This window comes from Mastomys coucha, unplaced genomic scaffold (genome assembly GCF_008632895.1).
Source record: "Mastomys coucha isolate ucsf_1 unplaced genomic scaffold, UCSF_Mcou_1 pScaffold23, whole genome shotgun sequence".
NCBI lineage: Eukaryota > Metazoa > Chordata > Mammalia > Rodentia > Muridae > Mastomys > Mastomys coucha.
In genome coordinates, this window is record NW_022196906.1 from 41,185,774 (window position 1) to 41,191,793 (window position 6,020).

Genomic DNA, 6,020 nt, shown 5'->3' on the forward strand with positions numbered 1-6,020 from the left:
AAAAAAAAAGATGTATTGAAGCCCATTTACAATAAAGATTACTCTTTACTGTTAACATTCTTAAGATAAGAGACATGGTGCTGGTGAGATGGCTCTCTTTTAATAAGGATAATTCTTAATTTTAATAAATGTCAATCTTCTTTGGGTGTTTAATAATTTACTGCCTTATTCGTTGACCCAGTGGATTATTCAGAAAGTCATGGCCAATGAAAGAGTTAGGACTTTAACTTCACTGTCAGGAAAAACTGGGCCTGAATATACTTCTCTTGTTCCTTGTCTCAGGAAAAGGATTAAATTTAAAGTATTATTTCAGTATAGTGGTAACTGTATGGCTTTCTACAAACATTTTTTTATGCAAGCAGTTTCCCTCCTATCGCTAGTTTGTTGAGAAGTTTGTCTATGTAATGGGCAAATACTGAATTCTATTAATTTATTCCTCTAGCATTGACAGATTCACATGAATACTTTTCATAAAATAAGGTTAATTACACTTATTAATTTACACTGTTAAACCAACCTTGCATTCCTGAAATACAGTTTACTTACTCAGGATATATTTTCACTTTATCTAGTTCTGGGTTGCATTTGCTATTTCTCTGGATGCTTGTCTCTGTTTTTCAGAGATATTCATCTATTCTTGGTCATCCTCACAATAATCCTCCTGGTTTTTATATAAAGATTATACACTAAATAGGTTGGAAACTGTTCATTCTTTGTTTTTGGAAAATGTTGTGTAAGCTTGGTCAATTTGGTCTGTAACTGTTGTTAGAATTCACCTGTGAAGGCCTGACGGCCTGAAAGTTGCTAATCTTCCAATTTCCATGTCATTCTTCTTGGAGTTAAGTGGGATTTCAACTGTATTGCTCAGTTCTAAAACATCCTCAGCTCTTATAGGTTTCTCTCCCCATTATTGATTATGGATGAGTACTCCAATGGCCAGAGGATAAATATTTGGATGTTCAATGAGATTTACATGAGTCTCGGGAGGTAGACTATTTCATTAAATGCTCCATAGTTATCTGAGTAATGTCTTACTTATTTGTCTTAGCACTGCTTGCAAGTCATTCCACCATCTTCTATAGTATCTGTTGAAATATCAGCAGCCATATTAGTATTCCTTCAAGATGGTAGGTGTTCTTTCCCAAATGTCTTACGATATTTTACTTGTCCTTGATTTTCAGTGCTGTGTTATGTTCTGAGATGTGGATGGTATTTTAAAGTTTTATTCTTGCTATTTTTGTTTTATTGAAGTACCCTTCATGTAGCTAAGCTGAATTCATAGTTTAAAATTTTAGTTTACATTTATATTTAAGATTAGTTGCAGTTCTATGCTATGGAAACACTTTCATCTCGACTCACCACTCCTGTGATGCATATCCTTTTACTGAAAAGTTCTTTTAAGTTTGTAAGGTGATATTTCTTATTATATTTAGAAAAGATTCCCCTTATGATTTTTTCAGACTTAGCATCTGTTCCATTATGCCCTCATTCTGGAACATCAAGGTCAGGTATACACTTTTATGCCATGACCATGCCTCATACTCTGCTTAGCTCAGGCTTCTACCAGGAGGAGACTTCCAGACATATGAGCTAAGAAAAGAAACTCGGACAGATAAAGATGTCTTTGTAGAGTTGAGATGACACAAACTGGGTTTCTAGGAGGCTAACATAGAAGATTTCTAGGTCATAATGTGGAAGAAGAGAGAGCTAACACAGAAGAAGATATTCAAAAATCTACTAAGGGGTATTCTTTATTTCCTTAGCTGAATACTAATTGCACACATATCACGTGAAATTCAATGAGACTAGAAAATGACAAGTAGGTTAATGCAAGCTTAAAAAGATTCTAGAAATCACAGAGGGCTGGGAGACACTCACACTGTTCCCGTTTAGAATGGAGTGATGTTTGTGAACAGCCTGTGTTGAGCCAGGTCTTACTATATAGTACATTAAAGTCTATGGTAGACATGCACATGCAAAATCTTCTAAGGAGCTTCAGAGGGATCAAGCAGATGAACAAGTTGTTTAGCTGCTACTCTCCAAGGACAATAACAAAACACCAGTATGCAGCAGCGTGGTAATCACAGTGTCTAGCGTCCAATCAAAATCTAACACCCAGAATCCCAATAATACAATCTATAATCAGGAGAACAATCTAGTTAACAGGATAACTCAGAAATAACAAAAATGATGAAGCTAGCAGACAATTCAAAACACTTCTTAAAACCCAGGGATTTAAAGTTACTATAGATGTCTTTTTTGTTGGAATGACTATTAATTTGGATAAAAAAATATTCCCAGTACTTATAACATAAACAAATATGTAACGAGTAGAAACAAGTCTGTGGCCTGCTCTAAATTAGTCTATATTGCATGCATCAGTGGCCTTCAGGATGTCCCTTGTGTGAGTTTATTTAATAAAAACCACTTGGCTCCATTTTGAGTTGAAATATACACACAGGAGGACTCTGTCTCTCACTATGCACACAGACAACACCACTTGTTCAGAACCTGTCCAGTGTCGCCTATGTGTCACAGATGAAAAATTATTTGTCCATGAAAAAACAGAAGGAATCACTGGTAAAGTTATTAGATCTGAAAAACCAATCTTGAGGGCTTATCAAACACCATACTAAAAATACAGCTACCACTGTGATGCCAATGGCTTCCACTCCACTTATCATCCAACCAACCAGTATGTGCACCAAGAGACTGACAAGCAGAGAAGTTTGACCTGTTCCCAAGCTTCACCTCAGCTCCACCTCACTAACTATCAAGCTGTACAAGCTTCTGAGGTCTCTCTGTTCCTGCCTCTGTCTTCAGCAGAGGGGTACAGGGACTACAGACATGTACTACCACACCTGACTTGATGTAGGTTCTGGGGATTTAAACTCAATTGTCACACATGCCCAGCAAGTGCTTTACCCACTTAACCATCCCCCTCACCCCACACTCTAACTTAATTTTCTGTCTATTTTTTACACTTGTTTATGGCAGGAATGTAAGTCAGCCTCCTTAAGAGGCATGGGTCTTTAAAATATTTTCTGCTCTTATTTAGGGAAGAAACAGAATGGACCACAGATGGAACATAGATGAGAAAACAGAGAGCAAAAATAAGTCGTATCAGAGAAATAAAAAGATAAAAAAGTCAGTTGTGGCTGTGTGTGCCTGTAAGTGCAGTATTCAAGAGGTTGAAATGGGAGGCAAGGAGTTCATCAGTTCAATGTTGCCCAGGTTATATAGTGAGACCCTGTCTTAAAAGTAAACACAAATAATAAAAAAAAAAAAAGAAAGAAAAGAAAAGAAAAGAAAAGAAAGAAAAGAACCAAGTTCCTAGTTTTTTCCAGCCAGAGCATACTACGTAGACTTCTGGAGGATAAAAAGTCATCAGTGGTCATATCCAGCACTGGATGCTGGATGTTAGAATACCTGCTAGGCAAGACATACCCACTAGTGCAATAGTGTCATGCCTGTTACAGAGCACCCAATCCCTTTCTAATTGGTTTTGAAGTCTGCTCCACAGGTTCAAATTTATGTCTACTACTGCAAACTTAATCAAAACCCATAGCTAAGGAGGCCACAGGCCCTAGGAGAGAACCTGCTATTGCTCTGCTAAATGGCCATGTTGTGAAACTGCCTTTTAAATATCTGCGTGCTACTCTTAAACCTTCTCAGAGAAGCTTTTGTTCTGTAGTGAGCAGGGGTTTCTGCAGAGACTTAAAACTGGTTAAGGTGCCAAGAGCAAGTAACTGTGAGTGCTCAGCCCTAAATGGGATATCTGCATCCATTCCACAACAAGGTCCAGTGGCCATCCCAAAGGAAGAGTAGAAAGACCTGGAAGATAGGGAGGGGTGTTACAAAATGCTGTCTTCTAGACATGGTATGTCCATTGCACTCATGAGGTTATGGCAGATATCTGCATGAGACCAAGTCAGTCAAGATTACAACACTTGTGATCCAACCCTTAGGAGAATCATTTTCCTTTGGAAATATAGCTAGTTGTAGGTTGTCCATGCTCCAGTGGATTACCCTACATATGGGGTCATATGTAGGGGGCAGCACACACTAGAGTGTATCTGTACCTAAGTAAATGTATGTCATATGTTAACGAAATACCCATAGAGAGCAGAAGAGAGAATTTGATCCCCTGGGCTGCAGTAACAGGCAGTTTTGGCCCATCTAACTTGAGTGCCAGGAACTGGGAATGGGACTTGGATATTCTGGGAAAACAGCAGATGCTTGTAACCATCAAGCTATCTCCCCAGAGTCTGATTGCATCTGTGTTTATAGGTCTGATCCATTCATTGTATCATCTCCATTTCATCCATGGTCAGCTCTGCTAGTTGACTTGACACCTTCACATCCTACTGGAAGTTTACCTCATGTGCCCAATTACTGTAATAATTACCAATGGGAAGTCTCTCCATTCAATATACTAAATTAGTCCAGGTATCATTAACCCAGTCTTTATACCTACAGTAGGTCAGTAAAACCAGTCAACTAGATGTGCATTTGGGCTCCTTCACAGTAGGTGGATAAAGGAGACGCAAGTGGGTATGCTAGAGAAAACAAAGCTATCCAGGAGACAGGAGGAAGGAAGGGTTGGAAAGCAGGAGGACAGAGAGCAGTGGGGTTTGCACGGGGTCTGCTCTAAAAGTATGCAGGGGTGAAGCTACTTCTCTTTTTTGACCCATGAGTTACTCTGCTTTATATTCCAGTTTAAACGCCAGCACCAGAAATTATAAATAAAAATTCAAAGTTTGAGTCTATACTTGTCTGCCTCAGTTTTTCACAAGTGAAATTTTGTTAATCTTCTGAAAACAGCTGGCCCAGGACTGTGTGCATCTATAGGGATTGGGTGTGAGCTGTTTAAAGCAATCGTAGAAAAACATGCATAGAGCCTCGTGGGCCACTTTCTTGTTTTTATGTTCTCCAGGCGCACTTGACTCTGTCTTAATGTTCCCTTTTATAGTAACTCTATAGGGTGATGGGAAGAGAGGTCTTGGATTATAGCCACTTGGCCTATTTTGACCTTTTTGACAGCTCAGAATCTCTTAAGAGCCAGTCACTGGCTAGGACACACCAGATTTTATCTAAAAGCTATGGGCTGAGTTCAGTGGTTTTAGCCATGGGCTAAGACTGCTGTGACTGTGGGTAGCCAAAGCCACAAAAGGGTGTGATAAATAAGTATATGCTTAGAATAGTATAGGGTGTGTCCTTAGTGTGCAAGTATTATGGGATGTAGGTTCACCAGACAGATAGCCTAGAATTTACACGTAGTCCCTTGTCAGGGGTGGGGATAGATTGTGGTGTTGGAGGAATTACAGAGGGTAAGAAGACGGGATTATACTCATTTTTTACTTCCTTCCTAATGGACTCAAATGAGATTCTAGGGTCATAATTCTTTTCATTTTATAGGTTGTTGTGAGCTATTTTATGACACCTCTTCATTGTATTTAGTCTCACAGGAAGCTGGAATTCACTTCCCTCCAAGCAGTGAAACAAAAAGGCTAAATCCTCTATTTGAGTGGCATTGTGAGGATGGAGTGGTGGGAAACTCATCATAAAGTAATGAGACAGGCATCCTGGACACAGTCTCCCCTGTGCAAAGTTCATTGTGATTCCTTCTCCTTGACCCACTACATAGACCTCAGTTCCTGTCTGTTGTCCAAGGCTGCTTCTGCCTGCTTCTGCCATTCCAATGGCAATCTGATAGAACCCTCATTTTATTAAAGAGAGCAACAAACAAAAACATAACAATTGACTGAGATTCGATTCCAAAGTGAGATACTGTATAACACATTTGAAAACATGGGCTCAGGAGCCCTATTGCCAGGGCTTGGATCTCCAGCTTTGCCACTTAAAGTGGTGTGACCTAGCTTCTGTGTGCATCAATTCACATTTTAAAGTATGGAAAATAATGGTTTCATTCTCATGGGGTCATTTAACTGTAGAGGGAGATGAGAGAAGAAGGGAGGGAGAGAGGGGGAATGAGAGAGGGAGGGAGGGAGAGAAGGAGG